This window comes from Terrapene carolina, unplaced genomic scaffold, assembly GCF_002925995.2.
Source record: "Terrapene carolina triunguis isolate 2854851 unplaced genomic scaffold, T_m_triunguis-2.0 Scaffold97, whole genome shotgun sequence".
NCBI classification, from domain to species: Eukaryota; Metazoa; Chordata; order Testudines; family Emydidae; genus Terrapene; species Terrapene triunguis.
The window spans coordinates 17,706,980-17,724,854 of NW_020664448.1; positions in this window are offsets into that span (position 1 = coordinate 17,706,980).

Below are 17,875 nucleotides of genomic sequence, written 5' to 3' on the forward strand. Positions count from 1 at the left end.
CAAAAGTACAGGTGGAGTAAACTCTGACACTAGAAATGTGATAGGAATTTCCAAACATTCTCTAGATAAAGGATCCCCACATGGATTAGGAAAATTTAAGCTTTTAAAAAAAAATTAATTCTAGACATTATGGCTGTGATGCGTTCCTTCTCTATGCAACCCGATGCAATGTTGTCTGTCTTAGTCTGCTGACATGCTGAAACACTAGCTCTGAGAGAGTCAAACTGCCCCATTCCGAGTGAGTTTGCAAATTTTAAAAATGAAACTATTGAATGCTTTTTCAGATTTTCTTTCTGTCCTGCTCCTGCTTCTACTGAAGATGAAACCAAACTCCTGTTAACTTACATGGGAGCTTGTAATGGGGTCTACAAACCCCATACTGGGCTTAGGCAGGAGGAGAAAGGGAGCCTCTCCCATCTGCAGGCAAACAGCTCGATCACACCTACAGGCAGCTGCCAATCATGGACGAAGGCACTCACAGCTATGCCCAATAGAGGAAACTAGGCCTACAATGAAGGAGAGAGTGCAGAAAAGGAGGGAGAGGCAGAAAGGCCTGGGACAGCAAAGGGGCAACACCCCTGCAGTAGGCTGCTTCCCTGACCACAGCTAAGAGACTGAGGTATGGTTTTAGATTCAGCCAAAGTTCAGAGTCAAAGAACTAGTCTGACCAGGGGCAAACTAAAGGGGCTTGGCAGGAGCAGCAGCAACCTTACAAAGGGCCATACCAGGAGTCAGTGACAGAGCTGGATTGGACCCATACTTCTCTGTATTACTCCCATTGACAGTGTGGTTCCCATTTAGTTACGGAACTGGGTTTTCCCCACTCTATCAACACATATGTACCTCAGATGTTTTGTAACACAGAGTTTTCCCCACTCTATCAACACATATGTACCTCAGATGTTTTGTAACACAGAGACTGGCTGGTCTCAGAACAGAGCTAATCTTAAGGGTATGTTTGTACTGCATTGCAGCTGGGAGTGTGTCTCCCAGCCTAGGTAGACAAGACTCACGCTAGCTCCATGCAAACTAGTGTACTAAAAACGCAGTGTGGACGTTGTGGCATGGGTGGCAGCATGGGCTAACCACATGAGTACAAGCTTACCAGGCCCCTGAGTCCAAGTTCAGGTGGGCAGCCCATGCCGCAATGTCCACACTGCTCTTTTTAGCATGCTTGTTCAAATGGAGCTAGCATGTCTGTCTACCTGAGCTGGGAGGCATGCTCCCAGCTGCAGTGTAGACATATCCTCAGTGCTTAAAATCTGTGGTCAAGAATTTATAAAGTGGTTGCCTAGAGTTTGCCTTTTAAGTCCATATTTAGGTAGCTAAACAAGTGGCCTGAATTTTCCAAACTACTGAGAACCCACAGGTCCTGTTGGCAACTTCATGGGTTGGGGGATCCAAAACTCCAGTGCACAAGGCTGTTCTTGCCATCTGTGGGGTGAGATCTCCAGAGCTTCATTTAGTGTCCCACACATAACCCAAGTAATTGTCAGGCAGACTGTGAATTTCTCTATAAAAGAGGAAAGAATAAGGACTGAAGAATAGACAGCATGGACTTGGCGGGATACGTCAGTAAAGAGATAATGGAGGGACAGTAATTTGTAATAAAATACACTGGGATTGCCATCTATATGAATATCAGAGAACTTCATCCTGACTAAAGTTTGTAGTGACTGCCAAATAAAGTTGAACGATATGCCATTTAGAATATAATGTCACTGGGAAAAAAATAAAAGTGAATAGTTCTAAAAAAGTGGGATTTGGCTCAGACTTTTTTTTTAGCTGCTTTCTTAGTCTGACTAATTTTAAAAGCATGGTTTTTGAGTTAGAAACTTTAATGAGTTGAAAGCAAATAGAATCGATTTCAAATGGAGCAGAATTCTGCATATTTCAGGGCAACCTTTGTTGATGAGCTGAGCCTTCCTGGTTAAACTGCAATAATGATGTACTGTACTTTTTGTAAAAAATATTGTCCACATACTGTACTGACATTGTCGGTGCTGTCTTGAACTCATTAAAGATCAGATGACATTTCTTGCAACTAGACAGATGTCATCACCAGTATCCAATTCCTGGCAAAATCCCATCCTGGCTAACACCGTTCTATATGCCCCCAATTAGTTAGTTGTTTCATTTCTTCTCCTAACCCACATGTTTTATTCTGTTTGCACTGGTTTGGCTTTCACATTTCCACCTCCAGAAGCAGCTGCATTTTCAAGGGTGGCAGAAATCAGCCCCATATATAGAGGGCCAGATGCTCCCTGCTTGCACTGCTATAAAGTAAGTCCCCCAGGAAGTATAAAGAAGCCACACTTCCTGTATATTCTAAATGCAGACTTTGGGTTCCTGGGACACTTCCTGGCTAGGACAGGTCAGTCACAGGCTGCAGCAACAAAGAGTAGTAGAAAGTTTTGTTACCTCATTTTTGTGCATAGTTCCTATTCATAACTAAAGATTTAGCTTGAAATTGTTCTGCTCATCGGTAAGATACTACATGGTACCAGCAGTGGAAGGCATGTGCTGGAAGACCCAGTGAGAGAGGCAACATTGAAATGACTGCTGTAGAGCCTGTGTAACTGCAAGTAACATCCCTGCCAGTCCTGACAATCAGGGGAAATGCTGAATATGCCTGGAACAGGTCCAAACAGCAATTTGAACTGTAAAAGAAAGCCACAGGGACAAATAAACTGGAGGATGAACAAAAGATGGATCTGCTCTTAACAGCAGCAGACCCAGAAGCCCTAGATATATACAATGCATTCCTTGAAGACGGGGGCGGGGAGGAGAGCGAGGGAAGCTGTGCTGAAATAATGAAAATGTTTGAGGATCATTGTGTCCCTAGAAAAAATGCTACTTATGAGAGATATATGTTCAGGATGAGAACACAGAATAAATGGGGAAACAACAAAGGAGTTTGTCATAGACTTAAAACTAAAAAGTTAGTCCTGTGAATATGGAATATTAAAAGACTCCCTCATTAAAGGCCAGATTGTTCTGAGCTGCAACAATAAAAATGTTTGTGAATGGATACTAAGGGAGATGGCTCTGACACTAGAAAGGGCAATATGCATAAGAACAGCCAGACTGGGTCAGACCAATGGTCCATCTAGCCCAGTATCCTGTCTTCCAACAGTGCCAGACCAGAGCTTCAGAGAGAGTGTGTTGAACAGGACATTTTTGGAGTGATGAGACTGTCATCCACTCCTGGCTTCTGGCAGTCAGACGTTTAGGGTTGCCCCAAGCATGGGATTGCATCCCCGACCATCTTGGCATTAATGGATATATCCTCCTTTAAATTATTTAGTTCTTTTTTGAACCCAGTTCAGCAGCAGCAGAACAACCAGAAACACAAAAAAAGCCAAGAGAAAGGCACTGAGAATACGACTGTGAGTACTACAACTGAACCAGCAAGGCAAAAGTTTACAGAAATTAAACTGGCTAAGGACAGAAACGTGGAAAGCAGGAAGAATGTCAATGTGGTGACCAGCACGAATATAGGAAATGCTCATCATTCAGGCAAATATGCAGGAACTGTTATAAATCCAACCATTGTGCTAAAATGTGCAGAGGAAGCAGGAAAGTGAATGCATTAAGTGCAGAAAGGGATTCCTCAAGTGAAGAGGAAGAGCTGTTCTTAAGCACAATAATAGAGGAGGCTGAAAACTCAAAAGATTTCTAGAATGTGGAGCAATGGCTTTTACGTGACATACAAGATAGACTGGGGGCACAAGTGAATGTAATAACAGAAACTGAAATAGAAAGATGTAAGGAGCACATAGAAGTGGACCAGTCTAAAGAGTCTGTGAAAGATTATAATGGAGGAACAATGTCAATATTGGGAGAGTGCACACTGACACTTAAATACAAAGGGAAGATGATGAAACAAGAGTTCCTGGAGCTACTCACAGGCAAGCAATCACTTTTGGGCATATATACACCTGAGAGGTGCTTGCCCTTGTTAAGAGGCTATATATAATTAGAGAGACAGAAAAACAATATAGAATCAGAAATGAAAGTATTAATAGCATTATATGAAGATGTATTCACCAGGAAATGTATGTCTCCCAGTAACATACAAGATACAGATAAGAAAAGATGCAGAACGTGTGGGATATGTGTAAGCTATGCCTACTCAGTGTGGCACTCTGTCCCCCTCTAGTAGTGGCTAGGCTAACTAAAGATTGATGAGCCTGCTATAGCCTTGGCTAAGAAAGCTGGGTCTTTTAGCTCAGGCAGTAGAAGCTCATCTATTAAGATTCAGAGGCCCCAGGTTTGAGCCCTGCTGTCACAACCCAGCCAGGGCTGTTGGTACTACACATGCTATAGAAAAATTTCCACAAACTCTATGACAGAGGCTAGAAGTAGAGCTGTAAAACATCACAACAAATGGTATCATTTGGAGAACAGAAGAACTAAGCAGATTAGGTTTACTCCATAGAATTTGTAGGGGAAAAAGGAGGGGGGACTATGGCTGTGTATGGATCCTAAGGAGTTGAACAAAGATATAAAATGAGAACACTTCCACTTGCCTACAAGAAGTGAACTATTGTCTGATATAGCAGGAGCCAAATTCTTCAGCAAATTGGATTCATTTGGATTTTGGCAGATCCCCTTGCACACCGAGAGCTCCAAAATCTGCACTTTCAACACACCCTGTGGCAGATACTGCTTCCAAAGACTGTCTTTTGAAATATGTTTGGTTCCAGAAGTATGTCAATGAGTCAGATGCTAGAGGGTCTAGCAGGCATGAAATTGTACATTGATGACATAATTTGGGGCAGCACTGCCATTGAATATCAGGAACGACTGAGGAGTACTGAAAATTGTGAGAGCTAATAACCTTAAACTGAGTAAGGCCAAATATCAATTTCAAACAATGGAATAACATACTTGGGAGAAAGATGGACCTCCAAGGGAATCTTGCCCAATGAATCAAAGATTCAAGCAATACTGAATATGCCGAGACCTGAAGATAACAAGGGAATTCAAAACTGCTAGGTGTGTTGAATTATGTCAGCAAATTCATACCTAACTATCCAGTTTGCACAATTCACCTAAGACATCTCCTCTACAAGGTCACTGAATAGCCATGGATACCAGAGCATGAAAAAGAGTGGAGTGATTTAAAGCACATTCTGACGTCAGCTCCAGCTGCATTTTTTGACCCTTTGAAAGACATCAAACTCTCCACACATGCCTCAAAATGAGGCCTGGGAGCATTCCATTAGTGTTTTGGACTTGATTGGGCTCTGGCAGCTGCTGAGAAGATGTACACACAAACTGAAAAAGAGACACTAGGTCTGGCATATGAATGTACAAGATTTCATTACTTTCTCTGTGGTCATTGCTTTAACGTAGAAACAGATCACAGACCACTGACTGCAATAGGCAAGAAAAGGACCTGGAGAAGCACCACCAACGATATAGCAACTTCTTTGATGTTAACCTGGAATTCCAACCTGGACACCACTTAGTAATGGCACTCTCAAGAGCATGTGCTCCATCTGACAATACACAGTCTGATGATCTGGAACAAGCAGTAAACATACGTGTTAATAGGATAAAAGTATCATCTGCTGTATCTCCAGGCATATGGGATGAACTGGAGACAGCATCAGGTAAAGAAGAAAAGTGACAAGCAATAAGTAAAGGAGGAAAACTTCAACACTTCCTACTTATTTATTTCCAGTATAAGAATGAGCTTTCAGTGACACCAAGACTGCTCTTGAAGAGAACACAGATCGTGGTTCCCACTGTAATGAGAAGGAAAATATTGGAATGAATACACAAAGGGCACCTGGGAAGGACCAAATCAAAAAGGAGAACTAAAAAAATTGCATTCTGGCCACATGAAGAAATGGTGAGCAGATGTGGAACACGTCAAAAGTACAGAAGTTCCCAGTAGACAGAACCAATGACACTGCATAGACAACTCACAGTTCCATAGGACAAAGTTGATATGTTCAATTTAGGTAAACATGTTCACCTGGTTATAACGGACTATTTTACCAATTTCCTGGTAGTCATATTTGAAAATACCACAACAGCAACAGTTGCCAGGCACATTAAATCTGAATCTGTATGTCAAGGAATTCCAAGAGCAGTAATAACTAATAACGGACCACAGTTCAAGAATACAGAGTTCCAGAAATTTGCTAAAATTTATTATTTTTGTCATGATACATCTAGCCCCAGGTATTCTCAAGCCAATGTGGAGTAAATATAAGGAAGAACTTGCTCAAAAAAGAGTGGATGGAAGAGAATTATAGAAACGTTGGTTTGGAAAGGACCGCAAGAAGTTATCTAATCAAGCACCCTGTGCTGAGGCAGTATCAAGTATACCTAGACCACCCCTAAGAGGTGTTGTCTAACCTGTTCTTAAAAACCTCCAATAAAGGGGATTCCACAACCTCTCTTTGAAGCCTATTCCAGTGCTTAACTGTCCTTATCATTGCAAAGCTTTTCCTGATATCTAACCTAAATCTCCCTTGCTGCAGATTAAACAGATTACTTCTTGTCCTATCTTCAGTAGATATGGAGAACAATTGATCACCATCCTCTTTATAACAGCCTTTAAGGTATTTGAAGACTGTTATTGGGTCCCCACCTCAGTTTTTTTAACTTTTCCTCATAGGTTGGGTTTTCTAAACCTTTTATCATTTTTGTTGCTCTCCTCTGACATCTCTTCAGTTTGTCCACAACTTTCTTGAAGTGTAGGGTCCAAAACTGGCTCCAGCTGAGGCCTTACCAATGCCGAGTGTGACTGGGACAATTATCTTCCATGTCTTACAGAGGACACACCTGTTAATATACCTTGAATGATATTAGCCTTTTCTGCTACTGCATGACATTGTTGGCTCATATTCAATTTGTGATCCACTAAAACCCCCAGATCCTTTTCATTAGTACTACTACCTAGCCAGTTATTCTCCATTTTGTATTTATGCATTTGAGTCTGCGTTCCTAAGTGTAGTACTTTGCACTTGTCTTTACTGAATTTCATCTTGTTGACCAATTCTCCAATCTTGTCTTCCAAAGTGCTAGCAATGCCTCCCAGCTTTTTGTCATCTGAAAATTTTATAAGCATCCTCTCCACTACATTATTTAAATAATTCATGAAAATGTTGAATCCAGAACCCAGGACACACTTCTGTGGGACCCCACTAGATACATTCTCCCAGTTTGACAGCAAACCGTGGATAACTATTCTTTTATTACCATTATTCATATAACCAGATATGCACCCACCTTATGTAATTTCATCTAAACCACATTTCCCTAGTTTGCTTTTGAGAATGGCATGTAGGACTGTGTCAGAAGCCTTACTAAAATCAGGATTAATCACATCTACAACTTCCCCACTATCCTCTAGGTGCTTACAAATTGATTGTTTAATACACTGTGCCAGTATCTTTCTAGGTATCGAATTAGGCTGATTGGTCTGTAATTCCCTGTGTCCTGTTTGTACCCTTTTAAAATATAGGTACCATGTTTGCCTTTCTACAGTCCTCTGGGACCTTTCCCATCCCCTATGAGTTCTCTAAGATAATGGCTAGCAGTTCTGAGATTGCTTCAGCTAGTTCCTTAAGTATCCTGACTACTTGAATCCATCTAACATATCTAAATATTCTATAACTTGTTCTTTCCTGGCTTGAGTTTCTTCCCCTTTGTTGTTAATATTAATTGTGTTAAGTATCTGGTTACCATTAATAGCCTTTAAAGGTATTTAGGCATCTAACTCCCTGTGATGGAGTGGACAAGGCCCAGAGGCCCCCTGCTGGAAACCTCAGGGTCCTGCCACACCTGTCCAAGGAAAGGAGCAGTGAAGCTAAGTTCTCCAAGTGGCCAAGAGAGACTGTGCAGGAAAGCATCCAATCAGGAGGAGGCTTCAAGGGGCTAGGCAATCAAAGGGTTGCAGTCTAGTATAAAAGGAGCTGCAGTGCAGACTAGAGTCAGTTCCTTGCTGGAGCTGGAGGAGTACAGAAAGTGCTCCTTGCTGGTCAAAGGGAATGGCAGCACCATGGACAGCTCAGTGCTGACAGGGACCAGGGAGCAAGGATGGGACCCTGGCTGGCTGCTGGACCTGGTGTAAGGGTGAAGCTTTGGTGAAGGCTGGGGCCATGGGGAAGTGGCCCAGGGAACTGAAAGCAGTTTTGTCAAGAGGACATGGTGGCACGTGGCTGCTATTCTTAGGGTCCCTGGGCTGGGACCTGGACTAGTGGGTGGGCCTGGACTAGTGGATGGGCCTCCCCCCAGTAGACCACTGGGGAAGTGGCCTACAATTGGACAGTGGTAAACCCCCCCCCCCCCTCAGAAGGAGGTGTACTATATAGTGGCCCAGTTGGGGCCAGAAGGGCCCAAAGAAGGTGAAACCATTGGCTCCAGGGAGGAAGCCCTGGGGGTATGGCTCGGTACTAGGGCTGGGACTGTTTAAAGACTGCAACACATGTGACTAGAAAGGATGTTTGCAAGAGGTGGGTGTCACCTTGTTATACTCCCATTATTTTAAATACCTTTAAAAATCTGGTCTCTAGTCACAATGTTGCCTTTCCGGAATAGCCTTCAATGAGACTCTCTGGGTGAATAAATGCTCACTGACCTGAGTAAGCATTGCACAATCATGCCCAAATATATATACATACCTATAAATATGTAAATACAATAAACATCCATTACTGTTCTCTTACAGTGCCTGTGTTAGGCTCCATACCTCACAGAGCAAAATACTGTTCCTGCTCCGGTGAGTTTACAGTCTTATTTTAGACATGATGTAATGGAGTGGGGCAACAGGCTGAATTTATACCAGACTAGTATCGGACACAGAATGACATGAAGTAGCCAGGCCTGGTGCTGTGAGGTGGTCCGTGCTTTGAGGTAAGCTGGTGAAAAAGAGGCAGTAAAATATTTGTGGCCTGCCCTGGGTGACTGCTAGCAGGAAGAGTCACTTCTTGCAGACTGACAGGCGCCTTCATTTTTGGGACAAACAGTTTCATGGAGCATGATGTGCTCTGTGCACCACCCACTGTTTGAAAATTGCTATTCTTGGTCTCTGTAGCTTAAAGGCTTTTTTTTTTTTAATCAATATTTGCTTAAACATATGTTGCTTTGCTAACAAACAAAAGCTGCTCCAGTAAAGCATATTCCCCTAATAGGAATGACCAAAAATTGGTCATCTGGACTAAATCAGGTCTGGGATACCTACTCCCACTATTATTTTAAGCTGAGACTTGTGTGTTACCTTAACTAAAGGACACACTATAACTAAGATTATTTTCTCTACAGTTCATGAATCCAGCTAGAACTGAGACTGTAGTACTGTCAGCATTCTTCTGAGCCCATTGCTAGCAAAACCGTGCCCTGGAGGGAGATACTTTCCTTTAAATGAAGCACTAATAAAATATTCCATTGTAAACCAATTCTGTTGCTCAGACTCTCAAGATAGATACATTGGTGCTTGTATGGACATTTTAGGGCAATATACTTTTAGTGTTGAGTTCACAGTGGTGATCATCATCGAATCATAAGAAATTAAATTAGGCTTCCAACTGTGAGCCTTTCGATCAAGATAACTGAAAATAACTTCTTAATTTGCTGAAGTAAATTTGTTAGCTTTAGATATGTAACACCAAATTACATTACTTGATATATTATGATCATTTTCTTAATACATTACAGAGATATTAAGTATGTTTCGACCAGCTCATGGTCACATAGTCAGCTATACCAAGCAGGCCCAGGAATGATGCAGTATGACATTGCTAATGCATGTGGCCTTCCCACTGGGAGCTGTAACAAAGTGGCTTGCCCCATGGGCTGGAGAGCCTGGGGCTAAGACCACTCTGATTACAGGATGAGCCACACCAGGGTTCAATCTGGCATTCCCAGGATAAAAAGAGGAGGATGTTGCAGGGCTGTACAGGAGACTGTAGGTATGGTTGTTAGTACTGCAGGGCCCTGAGAACAGGAGGAGAGAGTGGGTAAAAGCTCTTCAGGTGGTGGGAGAGCTGGAAAGGCCTGTGGAGAAGGACAGACTCCAGGTAGACAGTAATGGGAAGCAGACACAGAGCCTCAGAGAGGAGGGGGGCTGTGCGTAGCTGAAACTGGGGTGAAAACCGTATGAGTTTGTGTGTTTTGTGTTGGACTACTGGGAGAGAGACACTGAACCAAGGTTGGGGCCTGGAGGGCCAATATGCATCTGAGGACTAATAAATGGGATCCCTTCTGGGGACTGTTTGAATTGCTCTGTGAACTGTCAGTTCCTGAAGGGCCCCTGAAGAGATGGCATGGCCAGAGAAGCAGGGTGCAGTAGAGTGAGGGGGGTGCTCCAGAGGCAATTGATCAATAGCCACACTCCTACAAGGGCAAATAGGGCTGGTTGAACATCAGCGTTTTTTAGGAACTTATGAACCCTTAGGAGGTTCAAGGATAAAGTATATGAGGACTGGCTCACTGGCAAGCTGGGTCTTGCAAACAACTTCCTGTGGGGATGAGTGAAGTTATTCTAGTACACACAGGGACAGATTTTTCTCTTGCCCTTGCACAGGTATGTGAGGAGAATGAAGATGCAAAGCACCTGACACACCTCTTGCATGAGAGGCTTACATGCTCCATGGTACTGATAACACATAACCAGCTAAATTACACATCAAATGTCTGTAATCACACACAACCTATGCAAAAGCCTACTTTTTTTCCATGAGCAAAATCTCTAAGTGAAGACTACGTCTGTGCACACTTCTAAAATAAATAAATAAAAATCTAGCTGTGTTCTGAGTGTGGGATTCTTTTTCTTCTTTTTTTTAGGAGGGGCTTCTGGTGTATGCATATGGTGGTTGGTTATATTGCAAATGCAAGGAAGCTTATTGTGGAGGGGAGTATTGTGTGCATTTGTTCTAGTTTGATGATTCGGCATTAAGGCATGGAAATGAATGTTCCTTAACTAGTGACTTCCTTGATTTTATTTTTGTGTTGGTAGAATTTACATTTGAAAAATTGTATGTCTTCAGTTAAAAATGTATGTGTGAGATACATTTGTGTGTCTGTACATAATATAAATCATACTGTACACAGAATCTATGAAGCAGGAAATGACACACACTGGAGACTCCTGTATGTGCCTGTCAAATATTAAGGCTAAAATGTTCATAGCTGGATGCCCAAAGTTAGCCTCTTAACTCCATAGTTATTTAGATGCCTACATTTCCCGATTGTCAGAGGTGCTGACCCTCCCATAGACTCCTATCAGATTTGTGGATGCTTAGTGCTTCTGAAAATGAGTCCACTTTTATTTAAATATCCATGGATATGGATTCAGAAACCTAGTGGTAGGCACCTGGCTAGGAAAACATTATTTTTTAGGACTCTTTCCTTTAAACACATGTCCCTTGCTTGTGTCACTGCAGCAGCCTAACAAGACTGTCTAATGCTTCAAATATCACCTTAGCCCTGACAAGGCAAACTGTGCATGGTCAAACCAGGCAAGTGAATGCAGTATTGGATTGCATTAGTTATGACTGTTAAATCTGAAACAAACAGTGCACCAGATAATCTGTTCTAGAACACACAGCAGCTCATCAAGCAGATAAATATAAACAGCAAAGATTGCCGTGAACCTTAATAGTTTCTTCTCACTGCCTGTTAGCCATACATCATACTTATCACTGTCCCTGGACACTGTTCCTCTTCTCTGCCCTCACTAAATTAGTTCCTTGTTAATCCTGAAGGCTCCCTCCCTTCTGTCTGTTTCTGCCATGTAGGTGCATTGTCCTTAGCACTGCTAATGCTGACACAGGCTAATACTAGAAATGCTGATCACTGTGACCTCGGGTGCTGGGAAAATACCATGGGCCAAATTCACCCCTGCTGTAACTTCTGTATAGTTACACCAGTGATGAATCTGGCACCTGGCATAGAATTTACTGATTTTTTTACTGGGTCTGTGTCCTCCAGCACTGCTACTTATTGGGTATTTTCTGTTCAATAACAGTAGCTGGCAATTAAAATATACACCCGGAGTATTTAGAGCATGGATTTTGGAAACATGACAGTAAACTGCCTCTTATCCCATAAGTGTTCTCACTATCTGCTATTACACTCATCTGCTGTTGAGCTAAGAGAGGAGCTGGTCACAGTAACTCTTACCATTAGGGTGACCACGCATCCCTAATTGGGCAGGACAGTCCCAAATGTAAATGTCCAGTCCTGGTTCCGGGCTTGGACAGTACTCTTGGACAGTATTTGTTCCAGATTCCCTGCAGCACCGCTCCACGTCCACCTGAGGCTCACAGATGGCGCCAGCCTCTTCCCAGTGGAGGGGAGGCTGAGGTAGGCCCTGCCCCCTATTCCTCCTCTTCCCCCAAGGTCCTACCTCTGGCTAGGCCAGAAGCTGGAGCCAGGCTGTAGTAAGAACTTCCCAGGGAGCCCAGGTCACTGTGGGGAGTCCTAGACCCTCCACCTGCCCTGGGCAGCATGCTTGTGGGGGGGAGGGAGTGAGGACACAGGCCAGGGGCTGCTCTTGGGCACCCCAGCCTCTCGCCCAGGGCAGATGGAGGGTCCAGGGCTCCCCACAGCAGCCTGGATGGCTCTGATTACTGCTTGTCTCTGGCTTCTGGTCAGGTCAGGGGGTGGAGCCTCAGGGGGAAGAGGAGGAGCAGGGGGCAGGGCTATAGAGGGAATGGAGCTCCTGCATGTGTCCCATTTATTACACTTTGAAAAGGTGGTCACGCAACTTACCGTTCATCCTAATAGTCTTTCTAACACTTACATTTGAGTTGGTGTCTCTGTCCAGCTTGTATAGTGGGTGTGCCTGGGGGGTAGTGGCTGACCCTTATAAAGTCTAGTTATAAAATACTGTGGTACAAGATTTTCTAAAAAAAAAAAAAAAAATTCCCCAAGAAAAACACAAAACCAAAGACAACCAGTGCACCAATCAAGATGTTTAATTTAATATAGCAATCATTCTTACTGATAGCAAGAAAAGGAGTGCAAAGACAGAAGTCTATTCTTTGTGTTTAGCTTCTAATAGAGAAGATTTGGAGGCCAGAGAGACCACTGTGGTTATCTAGTCTGACATCCTGCATAACTCAGGCCTTAGAACTTCCCTGAAGTAATTCTTGGATGAGCTAGCGCATATCTCTTTGGATATTTTCCCCTATCTTGATTTCTATTTTCTTGTTTTAAAATTTTGACACTGTAAAGGCCAGCAAATGACCATATGATCAGTGTATGTGTAACACCAACAGACCCCGCTTGTCAGGATTGAACCTGGGGCCTCTGGAGCTTAATGCATGAGCCTCTACTGCATGAATGAAAAGCCAACTGGCTGTTAGCGCAGACTCACTTTATATCTCTCTCTAAGTTGTCTCAGTGCCACCAGATGGGACACAACACCACACCCAGAAGGTGTGTAGTTACATACTTCCCCTAGCTGAGGAAGCACATCTCAAGCTTCAGAGACTTCCCACTTGAAATCCCGGAGGAGCCCCCATTTGTAATGCTGACAGACACTGGTCATCGGCGGGCAGGATTGAACCTGGGACTTTTGGAGCTTAGTGCATGAGCCTCTACCGTATGAGCTAAAAATCAACTGCCTGTTAGCTAAGGCTGTAGAGCAAACTCATTTTACAGTAACTCCTCACTTAACATTGTAGTTATGTTCCTGAAAAATGCTACTTTAAGTGAAATGATGTTAAGCGAATCCAATTTCCCCATAAGAATTAATGTAAATGGGTGGGGTTAGGTTCCAGGGAAATTTTTCCCCCCAGACAAAAGACTATATATATATATATATATATATATACATACACACGCATATATATATATGTATGTGTATATATATATATATACATACACACGCACACACAGTATACGTTTTGAACAAACAATTTAATACTGTACATAGCAATGATGATTGTGAAGCTTGATTGAGGTACTGAAGTCAGAGGGTGGAGGAGGGTGGGATATTTCCCAGGGAACGCCTTGCTGCTAAATGATGAACTAGCACTTAGCTGAGCCCTCAAGGGTTAACATATTGTTGTTAATGTAGTCTCACACTCTACAAGGCAGCACAAATGGAGAGAGGGGAGACAACATGGCAGAGAGAGACAGAGACACACAGTCTGTGTGTGTGAGAGAGAGAGAGAGAGACGCGCATTGCCCCTTTAAGTACGCTGACACCACTCTAAGTACATTGCCTTTTTAAGTAGATCAGCAAGTTGAGACAGCATCTGCTGCCAGCAAGCTCCCTCCCTCCTGACCCTATCTTGTCCCCTCCCTGCTCTATAGAAATGAGGGGCAGGAGCAGGGGGGAGGGGGACACCCTGCCCTTGGCACCCCTCTTCTTTCCCCCCGCCCCCTCCCCACACAGCAAGCTCCCGGGAGCAGCTCCAAGGCAGAGGGCAGGAGCAGCACATGGCAGTGGGGTGAGGGACAGCTGACTTGCCCGGCAATTGATAGCCTGCTGGGCGGCTGCTGCATAGGGAACTTAGAGGAGCGGGGAGCTGATGGGGGGCTGCCAGTCTACCCTGGTTCCAAGTCACTATCAGCCAGCTCCAACGGGCTGCTCTTTCTGCAAGCAGTGGACAAAGCAGGTGGCTGCCAAACAACATTATAAGGGAGCATTGCGCAACTTTAAACGAGCATGTTTCCTAATTGATCAGCAACGTAACAACGAAACAACGTTAACTAGGATGACTTTAAGTGAGGAGTTACTGTATTTCTCTCTCTAAGTGCCACTAGATGGGACACAACACCACACCCAGAAGGTGTGTGGGTTAAATATCATAATTCTCATTTGTTTTAATAACATCATGTATGAACTGTATTATTGCCACTATATGTATCCGTGTTACACTAAACTTCAGTTCTTTTCCTCTATTGTCACAACTTCTATTAATAGCAAAACACGTACCAGATGTGAATACTTAGAACATGGAGATCTAACACGCATCACTCTATTTTATTCATAATGGTCAAAAGAAATTGTCTGATACAGCTTTGAAGGAGAAAATAACCCTCTCTGGGTTTAAAAGACTTAATGTGATGAGATATTGCTGTGACCAGCATCATAGGCACTGACTCTATGGGTGTTAAGCACCCACTGGCAGCACCTCTGGTCAGTGCTTTCCCCTCCCATCAGTGCCTCCCGCCTGTTGGCGGCCCCGACGATCAGCTCCTTCCCCTCCCCCAGCTGTTCTGTGGTGTGCAGGAGGCACTCAAGGGAGGGGGTGGAATGGGGTGGGGGCGGAGTGGGGGTGGGAAGAAAGGGAGTAGGGGGTTGGGGGAAGGGGTGGAATGGGGGTCGAGAACTAAGAAAGACAGAGCCTATGACCAGCATGATGATGAAAGAAAGGTCTGAGATGAAATTACATGGATCCTGCATTCCTGCACCCCAATTAAAAACATAGAAATGTTCAGCAAGCTTTCAAAGGATTAAGCACATTTATAAATACAGTACAAATTCACAGCATACATGAACTACTTTAGATAAACACATCACTGTTCTAATGTAGTTAAGGCCAAAATATTCAAAAATAGGTGCCTAAAATTAGACCCGAGATTTTTCACAAATGATTAGGGATTTTGGTTTCCCACTCTGTGTCAAGGACCAGATTTTCAAAAAGCACCCACCCCTGGAAAAATGCCCTTTAAGGTGTTTCAGATTGTGTGGCAGCCCCTTCCCCTCCTCCTCCCACCAAAAAAAAAAAAAAAATCCAAGCATGCAGAATTACTACTCCCTTTTGAAAATCTTGGCCTAGGTGGCCTAAATCCACATTTAGGCACCGAAATCAGTGAAGCTAACAGGAACTGCAGGTGTTCAGCCCTCTTGTAATATCAGACCACTGATGACGGTGTCTAAATATGAACTTTGGATCCTAACTTGAGACACCCATTTTTGAAAACTTTGACCTAAATAAGTGGCCTGATATTTCAGAGATGCTGAGCATCTGCAGCCTTATTAAAATCAATGCCTTTGAATAACAACTGCTATTATATTTGAATGTTCTGCTGGGTACTTGAATATATATTTATATCTCTCAACCTCAGGCTGCTAATCATGCTCAGATACATACTAGGTCTCCACACGCATGTGACTAGGTATTTTGTTGACCTACAGAATTTGTTTCAGCTCATTAAACACAGCTGCTCTAGTGAAAATTAGTTGAATCCAAAGGGAAGGACATGATTGACAGAAACTAAGTGGAGTGGCTATTTTATCTGTATTGGGCATAATATCTAGCTCTTATATAGCACTCCATCAGTAGATCTCAAAGTGCTTTATAAAGGAGGTCAGCATCATTATCCACATTTTTTACAGATGGGGAAACTGAGGCAGAGGGGAGTGGTGACTTGCCTAAGGTCACCCAGCAGACTAGTGACAGAGCCAGGAATAAAGTCCAGGTCTTGAGTCCAGTGCTCTATCAACTAGGCAATATGGTCACTGTCTCCCCTTATCATTGTAGAGCTAGTCTGTCCCTCTGCCCATACACGAATGTTCTCTACAGTACACCTTCTAGTGCTCTGACCAGCCTACATTCACATGTCCCAAGGTGTGGAGCTTCTATCACATCCCTTACAAGACCACATTTATTTGTATCTTGAGATTTTACTGTAGGGAAGAATCACATAATGGTGGAATATGAGCTAGTTTGTTCATGCAACTTGGGTGCAGACTATGTATAACACTTGCAAATTTAAGTGTCTGTCTTAATGAATGGCCTGAGTAGTTTCTGTACAGTTATTTTAGCCTACTACATAAAAAACTACTTAAGATGCATGCAGTATGTCCTGAAATACACTGCAGTGCACATTTTGGTTATTTTCTATATATTCCCTCCTATGCCAAAAGTCCTTAATTTGCTTTTCACTAATGCCATTTTTAAGTTCAACCATTACAGAAATATAAGAACATAAGACTGGAAGGGACCTCCTGGGTCATTGAGTCCAGTCATCTATCACAGGCAACCCTGTTGTTACCCAGGGGTTCTTTCAACCCAAAGCTCTTGGTAACTTTTACTCTGTGTGAGGTGGTGTCAGGAAATAAATCAAGGGCGACATGGCCGTCCGTCATATAATCCCTTTTATAAACTTATTGAGCTCCATCTTAAAAACAGTTTGGTTTCTTGCCCCCCCCCTGGTAGGCTTTCCAGACCATCACTCTTCTGATGGTTAGAAACGTTCTTCTAATTAACAGCCTACATTTGTTCTTGTGCCAATGTAACGCCGACAGACGCTGGTCGTCGGCGGGCAGGATTGAACCGGGGACCTCTGGAGCTTAGTGTGTGAGCCTCTACCGCATCACCTAAAAGCCTGTTAGCTAAGGCTGTAGAGCATACTCATTTAACTCTTTCTATCTAGGTGGTCTTGGTGCCACTAGATGGTACAGAACACCACACCCAGAAGGTGTGTGGGTTACACCAACATTGTCCTTTAACTTAAATACCTCCTCTCCCTCCCTGGTGTTTGCTCTCTATAAATACAGCAGGGGGTAATCCTACCCTTTCAGCCAAGCCAAGCTCTTCTAGTCTCCTCTCACGATCATCCTTGGGGCCTTTTTCTGCACTTGTTCCAGTTTGAATGATCTTTCTTGAGCATGGATGACCAGAATTATCTATGGTATTTCAGATGAGGTCTTACCAGTGCCTTGAACAATGGCATTAATACTTCCCTATCTCTACTGGAAATGCCTTGCCTGATGGATCTTGGGGCCACATTTGCCTTTTTCACAGTTGCAGCACATTGGTGGCTCATCATCATCCTGTGATCAACCAATACATCAATTCAAGTCTTTCTGAAGTGAGATGTCTATTAATACAAAAAACAACTCTTGAGAGATTCAAATGAATCTCTACAAAGAAATTAGTTCCATCTTTAG